We start from the raw sequence: 22,431 nt of genomic DNA on the forward strand, positions 1-22,431 counted from the left end.
AGACATATCTGGGGTCTACTTACAATGCAGATTCAGATTTATAACAGTCACCCCATCACCATGGTCACTGGAAAGCATTTCAGGTATTTGACAGTTGGGCTGCTTTTACAGTTGTTTGCAGTGTCCCGTGGTCACATGAGTGCATTTTGTAGTTTTGCCCAAAACTAGCATTTATTTTGGGGTTTTTTTTGTAAAGCTGGCCCATAATGAATGATGGGTTTGCTTAATGACCATGGCAATTGCTTTATGACCATGGCATTTGCTTAATGACCACTGCAAAAAGGGTTACAGCATTGTATTGATTGCAAGAGTAACCCAATTTATGACTGACACCTGTTGTGACCGTGATGGGCAGAACCTTGTAACTCGAGGACTACCTGTAATGAGAATCTGATTATTAAAAATACAGTGTGTCCTAAATGTTTATTAAAATGTTATATAAATGTTGAAATTTTTAATAATATTGAAATCAGTATAGAAATTATAAGTTAAAATGTATGAAAATTTAACAGACTGGACATGAACTATCTTGCCCATTCTATATTTCAGTTCTCTAGTTCAGGGCTTTTCAACCAGTGGTACAGGTACCACTTGTGGTACATTAATGAGTGGCAGGTGGTATGCAGCCCTGCCTAGCCAAGTGTAGTGGGAGAGAGAAAGAGCCAGCACAGGCAAGGACTTACAGTGAGAGAGTCCTCCAGAGCTGCAAAGGCCCCAGGCTCACTTCTGGCTCACCCTGCCCCATGAGAAAGGAGGAGGGGGATGGAGACAGGAGAGGCTATAAAAGGAGGCAGTTTGGGCAGGAGAGGGAGAGAGAAAAAAAGCAGCAGCCTTGGGAGGAGGTGGAGTCAGCTGCACAGAGGAGGAGGAGGAGGAGGAATCAAGCAGGCTGAGGAATCAAGCAGGCTGGCTTGTTCAGGGCTTTTCAACTTTTTTACTGATTGTACCACTTTTAGGATATGGCAATATTCGACTACCACCTAGCAAGGTGTCAAAAACTTGATGACCAAAAAAAAACCTGTTCAAAGTTGCAATTGCACTGAAATATGACCATTTTTCACACTTATGACCATTGCAGTATGCCCAGGGTCATGTTATTTATATTTGGATGCTTGGCAACTGATTCATATTTATAATGGTCACAGTGTTCCAGGGTCATGTGATCCCCTTCTGTGACCTTTTGACAAGCAAAGTCAATGGCAGAGCTGCTGGTGGCCAAGTGCTAAGGCGGGACTTCCTTTCCTCCCTCCCTTCCCTGCCTCCCTTTTTCTCATTCCCATCTCCTTCTGAAGGGAGAATTTGAACCCCCCCCATATTTTCCCTCTTCCATATATTGATCAAACAAGGAAAGGCCTCCAGAGACAGAAAAGACAAGCTGCTGAGTGAACTAGCTTAAAAAGGCACATTCCCCTTTAAGAATTAGCTACTGGCTAAAAAGGAAAGTAAGGAGTGCAGCCAGCACTTAAAGAAGAAAAAAAATGTAAGTACTGGCTGCAGGCTAAGGCAGCCTCCCCAAATGGCTCCATTCATAAATAAAAGAATGCTACAGGCAAAATCCATTCAGGAGAAAAATACTTCAAAATCCCTTGCAGCAAAACTTACAGCTAACAACAGCAGAGCAATAGAAGCTAACACAAGACATCAGCCAAATAGAAATTGCCAAACACTCCTTAAGAACACAAAGGCCACATTGCACAAATCCCAGAACTTCAAAGTCACAAAAGCATATAAGAATCCTTCCACTCTCCATCTCCCTCCCTCGTGCCTCACTTCCAGCCATTGCTGCATTTTTTCATTCCTCTTGGAGGGCGACCTCTCCCCCGTTGCATTTCTTGCCTGTTTGCTGCTGCCAGCACAGGTGGCTGCCACAGCAGTTGTAGATTGGCTCATGGCCAGCCTGCTTGATTCCTCAGCCTGCTTGATTCCTCCTCTTCCTCCATGCAGCTGACTCCACCTCCTCTCAAGGTTGCTGCTTTTTCTCTCTCTCCCTCTCCTGCCCAAACTGCTTCCTTTTATAGCCTCTCCTGTCTCACCCCCCCCCCTTCCTTTCTCATGGGGGAAGATGAGCCAGAAGTGAGCCTGGGGCCTTTGCAGCTCTGGAGGACTCTCTCACTGCAAGTCCTTGCCTGTGCTGGCTCTTTCCCTCCCCCACTACACTTGGCTAGGCAGGGCTGCATACCACCTGCCACTCATTAATGTACCACAAGTGGTACCTGTACCACTGGTTGAAAAGCCCTGCTCTAGTTTCCCTATATAAAATGAGTCTCTGTGACCTCAGAGTATTTTAGAATGAAAATATTTATATTTATTTAGTTAAAGAGACTGTTAGACAATGCCAGGGAAGCAAAATATAGGTAGGAAGGTTGGTTAAAATTGAGGAATAGTAATCTGATAGTAGAAAAGGTGAACCAGAGCCCTTCTGAAGCTGCCAGACTAAGAAAAAACATCAAGTTTAGTAGCTTTATTAGACTAGCGGGGTCCTGTTCCTCAGCTCCAAATGGCAGTTTACATTTGAGATCACTTTGGAATGAATGCTTCTAGCTGCTAAGGTATCTAATTTGCTTTTTTTTGGCATCAACTCCAATGGTATAGACCTCACTAAACCATACATTTCCTTCTTTCAATCCCCACGATGTGGGAAAATTAGCCCTAAAAAAAAAAAAAAAAAACGGACATCCCAAAATAAATAAAAATGAGATGTCAAGTTGGGAGAGGTTGGCAATGAAAACCCCCTGGCTTCCCATAATCTAATGAATATAGTTTAAGCTTAATGGCACTTTCTTTTGATATGTGCAAAGGTATAATCTTCCAGAAAAAGTATGCTCCAGAACTGAGTCTCCACTGAGGAACAATTCAAACTAAATTATGAACAACAAACCTAGAACAGAGAAATGGCATTTTTTTCCTGTGAATCGCTAGGGAAAAAAAGGACCCCCAAATATATCACAAAATGCTTTGAACAGATAATTCAGATCTAAGCAAACATGACAAATTCCTACTGGAAGATTGTATGTTCCACTTTTTAATTGTGTGTACATGTTTGATGTTTGCAGAGTCGCAATTCCCTGCCTACTCAATCCAATATCTTTAGCGTCTAGCATATAATACACACAGACCCAAGGTGCTACCTCACACCATCACTTCATTTTTTTTAAAAAAAAAGATTATTCCTGCTTTATAGCTTTGCTAATTTGTTATGATAGTCAGTCAGCCAAGTGATAAACACATTTTTTTTCATATTGGAATTTCATATAACAGACAATGTTTGGCAAGTAAATGGGGTAGATGTGCAATGGGCCTTCTCCAAATTTCAGAGATTATACAGTGATATTTTAAAGATACTCTTTCATAAAATAAAACACAAAGAAGAAGAAACAGAATATCCAATCCCATTTGTTATAACTCTGTTTTATCATGCTTGCCAGACAGTTATCAATCAGTAGATGTATGTGTTTTCTATACTAAGGCTTATTACACAAATACTATTTCACAAATAAGTAGAACAAGGATTAAAATGGTTTCACACACACACACACACAATAACAGCACAATGTATTTCTATTACAAAGAAGCAATGCTTATCCTCACATGATGATCAGGTTTTAATTCTCTACAGTATTTAAAATATCCCTGAAACTCTGGGTGTCAAACTGCCAGCCCATAGGTCAGATGCATCATAGCAAAACCGCATCCACCCCATTGCCAGCAATGGCAAAAAAATCACAATACATCGTGACACATCACGTGACGTTGCAAGTTTGACACCCCTGCATTGGAGTGATCTGTCCCTGGAGACTGATAAACCTAAATGGCTTCCAGAAGGAACTGGAAGATATCCCGAATATACCAAAGCCTTAGTAATGGCATGAAACAAAAACACCGCTGAGATTTTGGATAAGAGCCTTCACTCCCATAGTCCCTATGGTTCATGGAGCAACTGAAAGTTCTGAAATGGGTTTACAGATGTTTAAAATGTCACTGGTGGAAAACAAAGGATGACTCCAACTGGACACATCTTGGAGCCGCTATTAATTGCTATTAAATTATCATAGCAATAAAAGCAGTGAAACAACACTGTCTCTCAGCTCTTATTACATCTGCAGAGTGTTGCCCATCGAGCATGTTTTGGATCACTTGATTCATCCAGGCAGACTTGCCTGATCATCTTCAGGTTTATGCCGAAAAATTTGTTGAACACCTATAAAATAAAATTGCTCATATTCATTCTCAGCAAGAACTCTTGCATGGTACAAGCCTTATAAGATCCTAGGAGACCTTTTGCCCAGTAATTTGTGAACAGTTTGGCCCTATTGGACCTAAATAGTCTCTGCGCTGTTGATGCAACCACCAGTCAATTAGACCCTTGTCCCTCCTGGCTGGTGAAAGCTTACAGGACAATGACCAGCAGTGGGGTTCATGCAGTGATAAATTCTTCACTGTGAGAGGGGACATTCCTGAGATCTTTTAAAGAGGCTCTGATTTATTGTCTCCTTGAAAAAACATCACTCCACTGCCTGGACAACTTTCATTCAATCTCCCACTTTCCTTTTTGGGGGAAGGTGGTGGAAAAAGTGGTTGTTTGGCAGTTTCAAGGAATCCTGTATGAAACAGATTTTCTGAACCCTTTTCAGTCAGGATTCAGGCCTGGCTATGGGATAGAGACAATCTTGGCTGCACTCGTGGACAATTTCTGGCAGGAGAAGGATGGGCGTAGTGCAACAATTCTCATTCTCTTCTTAACCTCTCAGAGATCTTTGATATCATTGATCATGGTATTCTTTTGGACTGGCTACACAAGTTGGGGTTAGGAGATACAGTTTTATGCTGGTTCAGCTTTTTTCTCCAAGGTCAATCCCAATCATTCTTGATAGAGAGTGAAAGATCCAATCCCCAACTGTTCACTTGAGTTATCCCCCAGAGTTTAGTACTCTCTCTTCTCCTATTTATCATCTATCTGAAGCCTCTGTCACCATGTGTCAAGATATCAAAATGTTGATGATATTTAGCTCTACATTTCTAACCTGGTAACTCAAGTGATGCTATCTCTGGCCCTCTCATAATGCCTGGATACTGTAGGGACCTATGTGGGAGGTAAAGGACTTAGACTGAACTTTGGCAAGACTAAGTGACTTTGGGTGCACGGAGCCTCAGGATTGGACAGGGTTGCACTACTCTGTTCAGGCTGAATTTGCAAGTTGTGGGTTGTCCTTAATTCACATCTCCTGTTCAAACGCTAGGTGGCGGATGTGAGTAGGAGAGCTTTTTTACAGCTCTATTTTGTGTATCAGCTGTGACTTCTTGTATCATGACTTATTCATTTATTAAACTTTTGTGCTGTCCCTTTCCCCTACAAAGTCCCTTTCCTGTGTTCAGTTATTTAAGCCTAGTCATCTCTCGTCTGCACTACTGCAATGTGCTCTACGTGGGGCTACCTTGAAATCTACTTGGAAGCTTCAGCTGGTGCAAAATGCTGCAGCGAGAGCAGTCTTTGGATCCCTAGGATGGCCCATATCACACCACAACTCCATGAAGTATACTGTTACTGATCTGCTTTCAAGTGCAATTCAAGGTATTGGTTATGACTTTTAAAGCCCTTAATGGTATAGGTCCAGGCTACCTAATGAACCATCTTATCCTGCTAGGAAAAGCCCATTCTACTCATGCCAGCAGAGAGGGCCTACTTAGGATTCTGTTGGTCAAAGAACTCCCACTATCGGGATCCAGAAGGATAGCCTTCTCTGAAATAGTGCCTGTTGAGTCCTTGGCGGGACGCAGACACGAGAAGCAGTTGAAGTTCTCAGTTTCCTTTATTCAGCGTTCAGCTTACAAGTAGATGGCTTCAGCAGCTCCCCAAACCTCCCAGCTTCTTATATAGACGCTTCCCGGGTAAATGTGTTACTTTTCCCGCGCCAGCACCCGCGCATGCGCACGGCGCTGGCGACAGCCTGTCTGGTCCCGGGCAGCTTTGCACCTGCCCGGGACTGCCTGCAAACGCCCGAGCCGTTTGCAAGGCTCGGGACATAACACCCCTTTCCCCCGGGCTAAAACTACTACCAACATATAAACATTTATTTTATGCAGTGTTCTGCTTCTCAGTGCTCCTATCGTTACCTGGCTTTTGTTTAGCCAGCAATGTTATGTAATCCTCTAAGTATTTAGGAGACTTCTTTGCTCTCTGTGACCTTCTCAGCTCTGGGTTACTAGCATGAGTTCCCTGACTGGAGGGAGATGTGAGCCTGTTCTCCTTATTTTGCCTTGGTGCCTTCCAAGGACTGTGCCCCAATGCCTGGCCTGCTTGCTTGCCCACCGGGCTCGTCAGGCCAGGGCTTCTGTCACTTTGTGACCTGGTTGACCTGCCTAGCTGTAGACCCTCGGGCCCCTTGAAGTGATAGCCACTGCTGGGCGTCTCTGTTGAACCTCCTAGGTCCGTCCAAGACCTGTCAGGAGGCTGACCATTCCCTGAACCCCGTTCTGTGTCCGGGCTTGTGTGGGTTCCTGTACTTTCCCAAAACTCAGTTACTCCCTGATTTGGGCTAGAGGTGTTGTAGTCGGGACTTGGTTCCTCGACCACCTCCCTGTATGTTTGACCCCCTGTAGAATTTGGGGTAAGGTCAGGCCAACCTTGGGGATTGTGTGCCAGCTCTCTTGCGGGGAATGATTTGTTGGGATGCCCCCGGGTATCCTCCATGACTGGAGTGCTGTGTGATGTGTGTGGGTAAGCTCCATGAATTCCTTTTCGGAGCAATTGCGGAACCCTGGGATGGGCCGTTTGTGGCTCCCTCAGTGGAGATGGGCAGCAGCTCATGCCCTTCCCTTTGCTCCAAAGAGTCCCCCTCCCCCCCTGGAAAAGACCCAGGAGTCTCATCTGAAAAGTCCCGCCTAGGGCGGAGTTGGTCGATGTGCCGACGCAGGACACGACCGTTGTCCAGGGCAACCTCGTAGGAGAGAGGACCTGTGACCCTGGAAATAGAAGCGGGGACCCAGGTATGACCAGGCCCGTAATTGCGAGCCCAAACCGGGGCACCCACAAGTAGTTGTCTAGGTGCCCTAGGATGTGAGGTAGATGAAGGCAGTCTGTCCGGATGCAACCGGTCAAGTTTAGTAGTAAGTTGACGCCCCCAGCGAAGTTCAGCTGGGCTTCTCCCTGTAGAAGTGGACGGTGTGGTGCGATAAGAAAGGAGAAAGTCAGCCAACCTGTGATGCCAGTCCCCGTAGGTGAGTCTTTTCAAGGCGTCCTTTGTGATGCGCACCATACGTTCAGCCATACCGTTGGTGGACGGGTGGAAGGGTGCAGACGTGGCATGACGAATCATGTTAGCCTGTAAGAAAGCTTGGAATTCGGAGGAAGTGAATTGAGGGCCGTTGTCAGACACGATGACATCTGGCAGCCCGTGTGCAGCAAAAATCCCCCTCAGTACCTGAATAGTCTTTGCAGTGGTGGTGGAAGAGACAGGTACAACCTCAAGCCATTTTGAATGGCTGTCAACAAGGACCAAGAAGAACTGGCCCTGAAAGGGCCCAGCGTAGTCAATGTGCACCCTAGACATGGGGACTGCGTTTCCTCCCATTTATGCACGGGAGCTTGGGGCATCTCTGGGCGAGATCGTTGGCACAGGTGGCATGCATGCACCTGAGCCTCAATATCCTTATCTAAAACAGGCCACCACAAGTGGCTGCGTGCAAGAGCCTTCATACGAACAATGCCAGGATGACCCTCGTGGAGGGATTCTAAGACCCTAGTCCTCATTGAGGAGGGAATGACAACTCTGTTTCCCCAAAGCAGACAACCCTGAGAAAGGGACAACTCGTTTCTTTTGGACCAGAAACTCTGAAACTCAGGACTAGGGCAGTGCTCAGGCCAACCGGACAAAACCCAGGAACGGACACGTGAAAGTGTGTGATCTGTACCTGTTTCAGCGGCAACATCCCTGGCACAAAGAGGGAGCTCGGGCAAGGCTTGGATTGATAGAATGTTGACAGCTGGCGCAGGGTCAGCTTCTACTACTGGCAGAGGCAATCTACTGAGGCCATCAGCATGGCCCATTTCTTTCCCAGGCTTGTGGAGTAAAGAAAAATCATATGCAGACAGAAAAATAGACCACCTAAGCATTCTAGGGGAAATGATTTGGGGAGTCTGCTTACGTGTGGTAAACAGTCCCAGCAGAGGCTTATGGTCAGTAAAGACCGTGAAATGCCTGCCATAGAGAAAATCGTGGAATTTTTTAATTCCAGCGACAACAGCCAGAGCCTCCCTGTCTATCTGAGCGTAGTTGCGCTCAGCAGAAGACAATGTTCTGGAGTAATATGCAACAGGAACCTGAGTTCCATCAGACCTGAGGTGGCTCAGGACAGCTCCTACCCCGTAAGGGGACGCATCACATGCGATGCACACAGGAAGAGATTCGTTGAAATGTGCAAATACACTGTTAGAAGTGAGCAAGGCCTTGACTTTGTTAAAGCAAGCCTCATGTGTATGTGACCACTGCCACACTGCTTGTTTGTCTAGTAGCCTGTGAAGAGGCTCAGCTACACTAGCTTTATGTGGAAGAAAAGAATTGTAGAAATTCAGGAGGCCCAGGAAGGCCTGAAGTTCGGCCTTGGACTTTGGCCTAGGTGCTTCTAAAATAGCTGTCAGTTTGGATTCAGCAGGGTGAATCCCAGCAGCATCAATTTTGAACCCCAGAAATTCAGTAGAAGGCACCCCAATCTTGCATTTGTCTTTTTTGAGCTTGAGGCCTGATTTCCTGAATCTTAACAGAACAGCCCTTAGCCTTTCAGCTAGAATGTGTGTGGAGTCTCCTGCAATTAAGACATCATCAAAGTAGGGGCAAACCCCTGGTATACCCCGTAGTGTGTTTTCCATTACGCTTTGGAAAATCCCAGGAGCGACATTCACTCCAAACTGCAGCCTTTTTACCTTAAAGGCTCCCCTGTGGGTCACAATAGTCTGAGCTATAGCAGCATCATCATCAACAGGCAGCTGTTGATACGCTTGAGCTAGGTCAAGCTTTGCAAAAACGCGCCCCCCCTTGAGGGAGGCCAGAATATGACTGACCACAGGAACAGGATAGGCATGTTGCTGCAATGCCTTATTCAGAGTGCATTTGTAGTCAGCACAAATGCGAATGTCCCCATTTGCCTTTAGAGGCATGACAATGGGGGTCTCCCAAGGACTGGAATCAACAGGTTCTAGGATTCCCTGTTGAATCAGTTTGTCTAACTCAGTGTCAATTTTACTCTTTAAAGCAAAAGGGACCCTTCTTGCTTTAATTCTAATGGGAGTGACAGTGGGGTCTAGCTTTAAGGACACAGGGGGTCCTTTGAATGTGCCCAGCTGGGGGCTGAAAACATCTGCAAATTCTTTGCAGACTTCCTGTAGGTCGAGTGTTTGTAAGCTGTTGAGTCCTGTGACGTGTATCCCCAGGGCCTCAAACCAATCGAGTCCTATGAGACTCGTTCGTTCACCCCCTACTACTAATAAGTCTAGTGGACCTTCAAAACTCTTGTATTGCACGTTAAGGGTGGCCTCCCCCTTAACACACACTCTTGAATTTTGAAAATCTGTTAACACAATGTCAGAAGGCCTTAACTTGGCCTGAGTTCCACTACCGGAACAAATCTTCCTAAATGTATGCAAGGAGATAATTGAAAAGGCAGACCCTGTGTCTAGTTCCATAGATAATGGAACCCCTTGTAGCTTCACCTTGAGTGACAGCTTTTTCTTAATTGGCTTGTGTGTGCCTGTCCTAAGGATGCTTCTTCGCGAAGCGCAAAACCCTACCCTATTCTGGCTGGGGAATCTGGTACCTTTCAGGCGCGGTTCTTCCTGAGGTTGTACCTTTCGTCGGCCCAGACACACAGCTGCAATGTGTCCTTGTTTGCCGCATGCCCGGCAGGTAGCGGAGCGGAACTTGCAGTCGGTTCTCCTGTGGCGACCTCCACAGCCGATGCACTTGAGCGGAGCTGAAGAGCTTCCCTTCTGTTTTTCTTCCGTCGTGGGGTGGAGACGGTCGACTTCCTCGTCCGGATCCTCCTCGGAGTTCCTTTGGGCGTCTTCCTGGTGCACGGATGCAACCTCTGGACTGTTTCTGATCGGCCGCATGTTCTTGATAGCGCCGCCTGCTGCTTCTTCTGCGGTGACTTCCCTTAAGGCATCTTGGTAGGACAGTTCTTCTTTAGCGAAAAGTCTCTGTTGTAGATCTCGATGCCTTAACCCGCACACGAATCGGTCCCTCAGTCGTTCTTCGAGGTCTTTGAACTCGCAGTGCTTGGCGGCCTTCCGTAATGCGGCGATGAATTCTTTGGCCGACTCGCCGGGCCGTTGATCCCTCTGCTCGAAGGTGTGGCGCCATGCGATGACGGACATCTTGGGGTGGAAGTGCTCTTTCAGTAGCTTCTTCAGATCTGCGTAGCTGACAGACTCTACTGGAACAGGTGCTGCAAGGTTTTCTGCGATGTCGAAGGCGTCTTGACCGCAAACACAAAGCAGGGTGGCAGCCTTCAAGCTCTCTTCCCTCACTTGGTTTGCCTTGAAGTAGTTCTCCACCCTGGCTACGTAGGACTCCCACCGCTCTGGATGTGAGACGTCGAATTCCGAAAGCCTTCCGATTATCGCCATCTTCAAATCTTCAGGAGATGGGTCTATCAGCCAGCCTACCCCCGAATGCGCACCGGATTGGCGGGCAGCTGCCGAGTCGACGCCGTTCCTTTCCACCGCTCAGGACTCCTTGGGTAAGCTTACACTTCTTCCTTTCCAGGTAGTGCAAGGCATCCCACCTTCGTCGCCAGTGTTGAGTCCTTGGCGGGAAGCAGACACGAGAAGCAGTTGAAGTTCTCAGTTTCCTTTATTCAGCGTTCAGCTTACAAGTAGATGGCTTCAGCAGCTCCCCAAACCTCCCAGCTTCTTATATAGACGCTTCCCGGGTAAATGTGTTACTTTTCCCGCGCCAGCACCCGCGCATGCGCACGGCGCTGGCGACAGCCTGTCTGGTCCCGGGCAGCTTTGCACCTGCCCGGGACTGCCTGCAAACGCCCGAGCCGTTTGCAAGGCTCAGGACATAACAGTGCCCACCCCAAAAAACATCCTACCCTTCTATCCTTCTACAAGAGCCTAAAGATCTAGCTCTGCCAGTTGGCATGGGGACCAAATGGGGGGGGGAGTCCATGCTGGAGGTGGCTCTGAATTAATGGTACACCATACCTCTACCCACCTTGTTCACTACTCTCCACCCATCCTTCTTTTCATTATCATATTGATGTATTCTTATTTTCTTTTTCATTGTTAATTTCATTGTTCTATTATTTTACTTCTGTTTATACTCTTTTCATTTCTTCCTTTTTATTGCTGTAAGCTGCCTAGAATGGCAAGATAGTCAGCAAATATATTTAATAAATAATAATATAAATAAATAATAATAAATAAGTAATATTTCTTTCTTCTCTTCCTTCATAGAATCTAATTTCACTGCAATCCTTTCTATGTCCAGTCCGAAATTCAGTAGCATTCCAAAGATTGCCATTAGAATAACAAAAGAGGCATAGCAATATCATACCTCAAATTCCATTGTTTTTTGTGTTAGTATAATTTTCCAGAAAGAGAGTGGGTCTTACACTGCAAAGCTGCAATGCTGCTGACATCAATCTAATCCCTTTTTGCCTGCCCCCTCCCCAATATGGACACTACTAGCACCAATGTGTTTAATTTAGGTTTATACTAAATATCAATAATAAAATCAATCCAAAAGTCAATGCAACAGTAGAAAAATAAGACCATATTAATGAATAAACAATAAAACAGCTGATATAATAAACCAATGAAATAAAAAAGGTGGAGAGAACATTTTCCATCTAAAGCCAAAATAATAAATATCAAATTAGTTTCACTTCTTACATAGAAAAGTTCCAAAAGAAAATGGAACTGCTATCAAACAGGCAGTTTTCCTTGATGACCCCAGCTTCACCTCAGTTGACATAACCACTGAACAATCATTCCTTAACAACAATATTTTTCTCATTTTCACCATGCCATTGCCTTCATCTCATCTCCAGCCTATGAAAGAAGAGGAGTTAAATTTTCTCAGTTTCCTAATATTAAAGTAGTATTTTCCCTTTTATTCGGCCCAATACAAGTTTTAAGTAATAACATCTCTTAACTTACCCTTATATATTTGTATTCAAATAAAATTCTATATTATGCTGTTTTAATTACTCTAATACTAGACTCATTGTTCTTAGCTGTTTTAAATCAGGGATTTTCTGGATTTACTGCAGGTTACCATACTTAGAGATGATATTCTCAACTTTAGTTTTTTTTAACCAAACAATCAGGATTTTTAACAGAACTGTTAACTGTGATCATACATTCATAAATACTTCATGTTGTGACTATTTTAACCGATCATTATCGTTTGTGGAAATAAACCTTCAGAAGCACCATGGTTGGCCATCAAGAAATGTTATGATTTCACCAGAAAGGCAGGACTGTTTTAGAGGGCATGTTCTTTGCACTTTGTAGAGAAAGAAGTGTAGGAATAACAGCAGGATTAAGGTCATTTTTTTCAAACTGCCCCAAAACTCTAAAGGAGAAAGAAATCAAAATAGCCTTGCTGAAATTCAATCAATTTGGTAATGTGACCAGATTATACCAGGTGTTGTTTTCCAACTCCTGCCATAGATGTCCATCTGCTAGAAACATTATTATGTCTCAGGTTATACAATAGAGGCCTTAAATCTTGTTGGTTGAGAACTATTACAGCAATCACTTCTTTTTATTGAAAGGAACAAGAGAAGAAAGAAGGGAGACCACAACATGTATTGTCTTTTTTTATGCGTGGGACAGCAGTCAGGGATTTTTGCTGGTCCAGATTTAGTGGTAACTCAGGACTGGGCAATGATTAAATATTATTTTGTATATCTCCTATTCCGCTAGAGAGAAGTGTAAAAGCAATAACATGCTTTATGGTGATAGTTGTACACCAACTATGAATAAAAACACGAAGATGGATATGCTATGAATATAAGAGCAAAGAGCAAGCAAACAAACAATGATAAATTAAATTTACCATGGTAAATGATATATTTCTATTAATATGTTTCCTTTGGTGTTCATGTAATTATTTGATGATGCAAAAAGAAAAAGAAAAAACACCACTTCAAATAAAAAAATAATTAGTTGGATTTTGAATCTTGACTGCTTTCAGGCAAGTACTGTAAATCCAAAGCAGGTCTAATGCATCTTTATCACCACCACACCAAAACAAAAAACAAAAAAAACCCACCCTCACCCAACAGATCAGCAGATTAAAACTTATCTTCAGTACCAGCTAGATTTTCCCACTGCTTCTTATCAAGCATATTCTGACCTAGCTCTTTCCTGCCTCAGCTCTTCCCAGTGCATCATATGTGCTAGTATCATATTCCAAGAGATTGGGAACTCAGAAAGGCAGCTGGATGAATTGCAAGGCAAAGCATATAACTTTCCTTGAACAGGTCTGAGATGACTAAAGGGAAGAATGATGGAGGAGCATGAATATATTCTGAATGCCAAAGAGTATGATTTTATAGGAGTATAGCAGCTTCTTATAAATTGTTTGTATTTGTTTTAAAACAAACCTGTAAAGTAAGTTTAATTGAAAATATTTGAGTAACAATCATGACTGAATATTACTTCCAAAGAAAATTGATGGTGTGGAAACATAAATAATAGCTGTGATATAGACATAGCAGTATCATGAGTGGGTGCAATAAATATACATTGTTTTAAAAAATGATAGACTGTAATGTCTTTTAATTATTTATTTTTTTACAGATCTGCCTTTGGAATCTGTAATCCATGGTCATGTGTGGAATATTGGAAGAAGGAATAATGTCTTCATTAATGCTTTCAAATCTATTTAAGTTAGACAACCATGATAGTCTTTCTTTTTTATATATATGTTATTTTATAAGCTGCAGAATTTCAAAACTTGTGTGAATTGTATCTGCTACAACCAAAAAGAGTTTGTGGGTATTTTTTGGAAAGCCTACTCAATGTGACAAACCCATGATCATGAATTCAAAAGCAAAATTATTGTATTCATCATATGGATAGTAAATGAATGGCCAGTTTATTGTTAAAAAATAAGATCAATAAATGAGTCATACTGGGATTAAAGTTATTTTTTATTCTTTAATATTTATATCCAAAATCACTTTTGTTCAGTTTACTACTTCAAAACCTTGCCTTTATTAATTTCAATGTTCTCATGCCATTTTAGCTTGCAGAATGTCTTATAATTAGTGTGGTATAATTAAACTGTTGCAGTTCATAGCAGTTGAAATAGAATATGCTGACTATATACTGGCACTACTACACTTATTTTATTTGGTTTCCCTAACTGATCATATATTATGTTTCAATCAAAAATAGAAGCTGGGGACATGATTCATTCAATGACTTACTTTTTCTCCATGATGAAACTCAACTGTGGCCTCAGCATAAAATTGCCCCCCTCCCCAGTCAGCTGGCTTTGCTTCTGGTTCATAGTGATAAGTAGGAGGCTTGCGGTTCTATCCACCCCCTTTTCCTATTTGACCTTGAAAAAAAGACAAGCACTTAGTTTTTAATAACATGAAATAACATCACGGTAAAGCTTTCCTCCTCCTCCTCCTCCTCCTCCTCCTCCTCCTCAGTGGGATCAGCACTGTTTCAATATATTTATCTGTATCATCAGTATTAAATTACTCAGGGAAATATGACTGTTTCTAAAAGCTGGCCATGAAAATATGCAAATTAAAAAGGGAACTATTAATCTTTCTCTTAAATCTACTTTGATGTCCCCCCCATTCCTTTGTTCCTGCTTTTGGGGGGGGTATTTATGGAACAAAGGAATGGGGGGGACATCAAAGTAGATTTAAGAGAAAGATTAATAGTTCCCTTTTTAATTCCCAATGATAGTGAGAAGCATCTGGCCATCGGCATACCAAATTGCACTTCTACTTTGAAATTCACCTCTCAAAATGGACCAAAGTCTTCCTGCCAACTTTGCAATTCTTTGGTTCTAACTTTTAGCAGCTCTCATCAATCCTAGCCTGGCACCTTCCAGATGTGTGGGCCTATTCTCTCATTATTATCAGCAAGCTTAGGTATTGGTCATGCTACCTGGGAATGATTAGAGTTGGAATCCAACACAAGTTGGGAAAAGCTGATCTATAATAGTAGGTAATTTACAACCATGTGGATTAGGTCTTTGGCACACAGGAATTCATTTACTGACTGAAGACTGTGGAAGAAGTGACTTTTTGTCATCAGGAGCAGTGGTGGTTATTAAATATTGTGGCATATGTAAAAAGTTGTAGAGATTCAATCATGCGAGTGTGGCCATTATCTTCATTTTTTTTTAATCCCAACCTGTGAACATCCCATTTGTTCTTGGCTTTGTTATTATTTTTGCATTATGCTATATCTATAAATTGATTTCCAGGCAGCAGTTAATCGGAGAAGTGCATATCAGCAATATCATATTGAAAAAGAAATAACAATACAATTTAGAGAAAAACACAAATCTATTAAAAGCAAAAAAACAGTAACAATGATCCCATAAACTGAAGCTTTCATGTCTGGTATTGTAGCTAATAGATGATAATGATGTAACTGCTCAGCCATAATTGAATATGGTTTTGTAGATCGGCCTATTCATCCCATTTTCTCTATGGCATGGCTATCACTAACTAAACATAATTGCCTTTATGTACTTTATTCTGTCATTTCTTATGTAGATCTGAATGTCTGCTGTTCTCAAAATCTATTCAGTGCTGTACAGAGAGCCCATTTTATGTCATGGTTAAGGCACCAGGCTAGAAACCAAGAGATTGTGAGTTTTAGTCCCACCATAACTACAAAACCAGCTAGGTGACTTTGGGCCAATTATTCTCTCTTGGGCTTAGGAAGGAAGCAGTGGCAAGCCAGTTTGGAAATCTTGCCAAGAAAACTGCAAAGACTAGTTGAGGCAGTTGTCAGGAGTTAATAATGACCTAAAAACACACACATACAAATGAGATATGCTGTTAGGTTCCCAAATGGTGACCTTCTCTGCTTCTTTATCCTGGTTCTCCTCTTTACTGATTTGGCAAGTGTCTCTTCTGCACAGAGATTTTGCCTCATCTATTAGTGGAAACATTGCCTGCATATTTTTAATCTAGATCCATGTTTTTCAACTTTGGTGACTTGAAGATGGTGACTTTGACTCCTAGAATTTCCCAGCCAGCCTCACATCTTCAAGTCATCAAGGTTGAGAAACACTGATCTAGACTCTTCCCTAAAGAGCTAAATAGTTTATATGCCTGTCCTGTCTTCTGTTTGCATATCGTGGTCAAAGTATTTTTTTATCAATAATCTTTATGTGCAAAGAAATTCTTATAAGTATCATCAGACTTCAAAATCCAGGATTTCTAGGGGCGTCAATATATTCTTATACTCCCTCCTTGGTGCCTGCAAGGATCACTGCCCCATCTGATTTTTTTAAAAAATATTTTTAAATAAAAAGCACACAAAGCAAATATTACTCTCTAGCCTCAGATGTATTTGCAGCAATGTCTTTTGCATTAATATCTGTACAGTTCTTCCTAGATTATTAGAGAATCTTAATTTATATGTGAGTATAGTAGGATACTAGTTCACTCTGGTATATAGATATTTTATGCCTCTCTATGTCAGCTACTTTGAAAATGGGCAAGTCTTCTGCAAATACACATTTTGTGGGTATATCTATTACATGTCCTCACCATTTTAAATGTGCTCCAGCCTAGAAACATTCCCTAACCCTATTCAGAGTCACAGCTCCTCGGCTCTACTACTTGTGTTAGAAGGAATTTTGCTATGAAAAGCTTCGTGGTAGTATCATGTAGTCTGCAGGTATTTCCTGAACCTCATGTGTGAATTGCTTTAGTCCATGCATGGTTACCACAAGGATATCAATATCACTCTACTCAATGATGAGCATGCAGCCTTGCTATTAGAATGGCTGGCAGATTACTTTGCTCAGATCTTCATTTCATTGCATTTTTACTGACATTACATCAGTACAAATTAGCCAATTTTTTGCCTAGACAATTGCACTATTCTATCCAGTTATATCAGATCATACATTTTTAACAGAAACAATAACATGTTTTTGTGCAGTGCATTCTTAGTGGATTACTAGAATGGATCCATCTCTCAACTACTTTGATTTCCCAGGATATCAAAATAATAGTGATCTCTATTTTTCAGATTTTTAGTAGAGCAGATCCAGACAGCAAAGTAGATCCAGTTATGAAAAATTAAAGATGATAGCAAAATGCAATTTTGAATTAGGGGCAACATGGCTAGAGTTATAATTTCTGTGCTGTCTTTCTGCCACAATAAATGCAGTTGTTTATCACAAAACTATTGCAAATTTACACATTCATGAGCATATATTTCAAAACCTGAACATGGAAATCAGCTTTCTGGAACTTTCCCAAGAGAACAGCTGAATTCTGTATTTACAGCGGAGAGTGGTCATGAACCATTTACTTAATTAGTGCCATAGAGCTTTCCCTAAATGGAGGTGAAATAGCAAGTTCACAGCTTTATAAAAATATCTCAGGAACATAAATCCAGCATTAGAGTTTACTGCATAGCCCTAATTCCTTCTTGTATAGCACAGAAAGCAAATACTTTCAAAACATGTGGGTTATAAATCATGAGACTTACTGTAAAATGTGGATCTGAGAGAACCAGCTATTAGTCATTTTCTTCTGTCTTTCTTCCCCCCCTCCCAATAATTGGATAAATGCAAGAAGTGATGTGTTGTAATTTCATTTGGGATGAACACCTCTTGAGAAACTGGCCAAGTTAATGTGACAGGTCCCAGAAACAGCAATGTAAGTAACTGCTCATATATGGAATATTGCCAATTCCACAAATCATGTGTTGCAATCCACAGTATAATTTTCCCATGTTGTAAAATGTATTTGTTTGTTTTGTTTTTCAGATATATATCTAAGATATATCAAAGCATTTAAATATAATTGTAATATCCAGCCACTTGCAAATGGATATTGTACATCACTAACTCACCAAAGGATGATGATCACCTGCAGCAAGTTCTACTCCCTCTAGAACTTCAGATGAAAAATAGAAAACTACTATGAGTAGAGTTACTGATTTACCTTATTTTCCCCAAATAGCCACAACATGGCATTTATGTTTCAAAATTCTTTGGAATACCCTTAACTACTGGGTTATTATGAACAATAGATGATGCTTGCAAACATAGTATACAAGACAGTATTCTTTAAGTATATGTGGAAGAAGAGAAGAGAAGAGACGAGACGAGACGAGACGAGACGAGAAGAGAAGAGAAGAGAAGAGAAGAGTGTCAACGCTGTGACAATTAAGAAATTGCAGCCATTTTACCTTTTGCTTTCTTTGTGCTTTTCTGTTGTTTGGGATTCTCAGATGTAGAAGGGGGAAGAGGGAAATGCTTGAGTGTTTTCAGTTAGCTTAAACAATTGCAGCTGGGTGAGCTTCAAGGTCAATTCTAGATAAAGTTTTGGCAGGCTGAAAAGTAGGGAGGAGAGCCCGTGTTTTAGATTAATTGGTGAATGTGATTTATGACAGCCTTTTTTGGGTGGGAATTGCAACTTGTTACATTGTATCAGAGGGGAGGGAACTTTAGTCTTGGGTTCAACTATGTAAGTGCCAATACTTTGTTTCCTGAATAAAATGTTCTTTGAGGAAGAATTCTTTGCCTTGAAGTTCTTTTAAATGGCTTCATCTATCGGAACCATGACATTAACCCAAGACTCACTCTCACTTTAATTTTTATGGGATCCTGAGCTCCAGTCACCTACCCAAAGCAGAAGGGAGGCTGACAAAAACTCATGGAAGATCCCAAGATGGAGAAGAAGGAGAAGCCTGCCGCTAGCACCACAACTACAGCTACTGCATCAGTGGATGGAGCACAGGCCATTGCATCGTGGTTTCGGAAGCTCCAGTGGCAAGGGCAAGACCAAAGGCATGGGAACACATCTGGTCATCAGAATGGACTCTGCCTAGGGGAGACTCATGGCATTCAGAGGCAGCCCAGTTGAAGAAGAATTCTTCAAAGGCCGCTGAAGCTGAATTTCCACTAATTGTCTCCCAAGAATCACGCTCTCCTGATCATAGAGGAGCTAAGTGAATGGTGTCATCGGATGAGTCTAGTGAGTGGAAGTACTTGACAGCAATCCGAAGCCAGTCAGTCAAGCATTTGAGGGAGATATTTGAAGGGCTGGACGTGGGAAGCAAGGAGCATGCCAGCGGTCCATTGCTGACCAGCGAGTGGAATGACCAGTGCTCCCGAGACCATTCCCAGTCCAAGAGAAGTCCCAGTCCCCATAATGGGGGCCTGGGCCACTACTCCACCCCCGAGGCCACCAGCTTTAGCCTCGAGCCAGCGCAGAGGAGAAGCACTGATCGTCAGCAGCAGCATGTTAGCCCTGATCGTCATTGGCAGCCACTGAGTCCTGACCACCATCAATGGCGTGATAGTCCAGGTGTTAAGAACGGTATGTTAGCCCTGAATGGCATCACCCCTATGCAAGCCCCAACTGACACCCATGCCACTGTAGCCCGGATTATCACCAATGTAGGGACAGCCCTGATTGTTACTGATACCGGATCAGCCCAGACTGTCACTATTGCCAATGGAGCCCTGAGCCACACCATCAGTGACACAGCCCTGAATACCACCACCAACCCTACACCAGCCAAGGGCCCATGCCAAGGTTTGGTCAGGCTGGGGGCATCCAGCATGGCCTGCATGCTATATTAGACAGGCAGCAACTTGTGGTTGCTCCTCCTTTCAAGCCCATATTTGATGGAGACCCTGAGAAGTTAACTTTCTTTCTGAACCAAATACATTCTCACATGAACCAAAATGCCAATACCTACCCAGATCTGGCTGTGATGGTTGATATCATTGCAGCTAACCTAGAGGGAGAGGCCTCGGATGGCTTAATAGTCTGTACAACGAACAGGCACCTGAACTATGGGGCTTCAACCTATTCATCCAGGGGTTAAGGGCTCGATTTGAGGATGAATCCATAGCCATGCAGGCAGAGAAGGACATTCATGAAGTGAAACATGCAGGCAGACCAGCGAAGGATTATGTGCGTGAATTCCGAAGAGTCACTGGTCTTATTGAGCGGTGGCCAGAACAAGCCCTAGTGCACCATTTCAAGAACAGCCTGGATCACAATCTGTTCCAAGCCTGTGTCTACCATGGGATACCTGACCAACTGCAGGAGTGGTACCAGGTGACAGTCAAGATGGACATTGAGATAACCCACTATAAAAAGCCAACAACTCCCAGATCCGGACCAAGGCCAGAGCCGACTAAACATTCACCACCCTGACGACCCCAGTGACAGGAGCAATGAAACCTCCTAAATCATCTTCAGCACCACTAATCAAATGTTTTAGGTGTGGCCAGCTGGGTCACCGGGCGGCAGCTTGTCCCGTCTATTCCCACAGCAGAGAAGTGGCTCAGCCCCACCGGAGAAAAGAAAAGTAAACCAACCATCTGTCAGGGAGAAATCAAATTGGATCACATAGGAACCAGTTGCCCAGGTCACCTTGCCTACTCAAGAGAAGGTCGAGACCTCACTTGACTCAACCACTGTGTTGGCTCACTATGACAGTGATGACAAGGGGGAGAATGACCTGATGGTGAGTTGACCTAGTCCACCTTTTTCCCTCACTGTCACGCTTATAGTTCCTAAGACAGGCACTCAAATGGACTTAAAGGTGCTAGTAGACTCAGGGTGCTCATGATGCATCATCAGCCTGCCGATTGCTCTTAAGCTGGGCATATGGGCGAAGTTACTCTCCAATCCCATGAGGTTTGAACAGGCAGATGGATCTTTAATGGGAGGAATCTTAATCACCCATCTAACAGAATCAGTGTGGTTGGAAATAGGTGAACATTGGGAGTTTATCCAATTTGTGGTGGCTCCAAAGATGACTGAAGCAGTGATTTTAGATCTATCTTGTTTAGACAAGTGGAAACCCTTTATCTGGTGGGAAAAGGGGATGAGGACTCTGAGGTTACCCATAGGGCCAACTCCCCCCAGTGGCTCTTTTGATGCCAGTGGTGAAACAGAACTACCGGCAGCTAGCAGTTCAAAGTCATGCTTTTTGGGTTACAACAAGCTCCTGCTGTGTTCATGTAGCTAATTAACCAAGTGCTGCACGATCATTTGTACAAAGGTGTTTTGGTGTATCTTGATGACATCCTAATCTATACCAAGAATATGACAGACCGTGTAAGCTTGGTGTGAGAATTATTGAAAAAACTGCTGAGCGTTAAGCTTTACATCAAACTGTCAAAGTGCAAATTTCATCAGACGCGTCTGGATTATTTGGGCTATAGAATCTCCAATGAAGGCATTGAGATAGATCTAACCAAAGTGAAGCTGTAATTGAATGGCAACCTCCAAAGACTTGAAAGCAGCTACAAAGCTTCCTGGGGTTTGCCCATTTCTACGATCAATTCTTCCCTTCATTTGCTGAAATTGCTTTACCCTGATAGACCTATTAAAAACTGGCAAGGAAGGGGGAAAGCCCAACTTGGTCAGCCACTACAATGGACTATGGAATGCCACTGATTTTGAGAACTTAAAAAGACTATTTGCAGCTGAACCAGACTTAAAGCACTCATATCCAGAGGAACCGTTCGTTATTCAAGCCGATGCTAGCGATGTGGCTGTAGGAACAGTACTTTTGCAAAAAAAATGTGACCGGACCTTACAACCCCGTGCTTACATTGAGAAGAGAAGGGAAGAAGGAAGGAAGGAAGGAAGGAAGGAAGGAAGGAAGGAAGGAAGGAAGGAAGGAAGGAAGGAAGGAAGGACTGTTTGTTTGAAATAATGATATAGATAATATGGAGAAAGCTGAACAGTTTAATTCCTATTTTTTATTTGTCCAAAACAGCTGTCCAACCTGTCAGAAGCTCCACCATGGAATGCAGAAGAAAAATGCAGATCAAAATAGATGAAGAAGTAAGGAGAGAATTGCTTTGAATGAATAGAAGTCAGATGGGTTATATCCAGGATGCTAAAGGAATTGAGAGATATGATTTCACAACCATTGGTTTTAATTTTTGAGAATTCCTGGAGTATAGGAGATACCGCTAGAGGATTGGAAAAGTGTTAATTTTATCCTGATCTTTAAAAAGTGGGGAGCAGGGGAAATGAACCAAGGAAATTATAACTTAATAAGCTTAATGGAAAAAATTCTAGAAAAGATTATCAAACTTTAAGTTTGCAAGTACTTTGCTTAGAAAGAAACAAGATAATCCAGAAGCCAGGATGGGCTTGTTAAAAAAGATTTCACTAGACAAAAAATGATTTTCTTACCCATTTCCTAGATCAGTGGTTCTTAACCTT

General features: G+C 42.7%; 1 protein-coding gene across 8 annotated transcripts in view; it reads right to left on the reverse strand.

The window, feature by feature from the left end:
* Positions 1-22,431, reverse strand: part of KCNH6 (potassium voltage-gated channel subfamily H member 6) — a 179,208-nt gene that overhangs the window by 108,529 nt on the left and 48,248 nt on the right. Inside the window, exon 1 of one of the 8 annotated variants that reach the window (XM_039331550.1) lies at positions 18,419-18,458. The exons of 6 other annotated variants lie outside the window; for them this stretch is intronic. The gene's annotated coding sequence lies outside the window, so the exon portion shown is untranslated. Of the gene's footprint in view, positions 1-17,713; positions 17,732-18,418; positions 18,459-22,431 lie in introns of those variants that run through there. One more of the 8 variants, XM_039331552.1, reaches the window with a different exon arrangement.

Source organism: Crotalus tigris, unplaced genomic scaffold (genome assembly GCF_016545835.1).
Source record: "Crotalus tigris isolate CLP2741 ecotype Arizona unplaced genomic scaffold, ASM1654583v1 scf7180000024437.13266115, whole genome shotgun sequence".
NCBI lineage: Eukaryota > Metazoa > Chordata > Lepidosauria > Squamata > Viperidae > Crotalus > Crotalus tigris.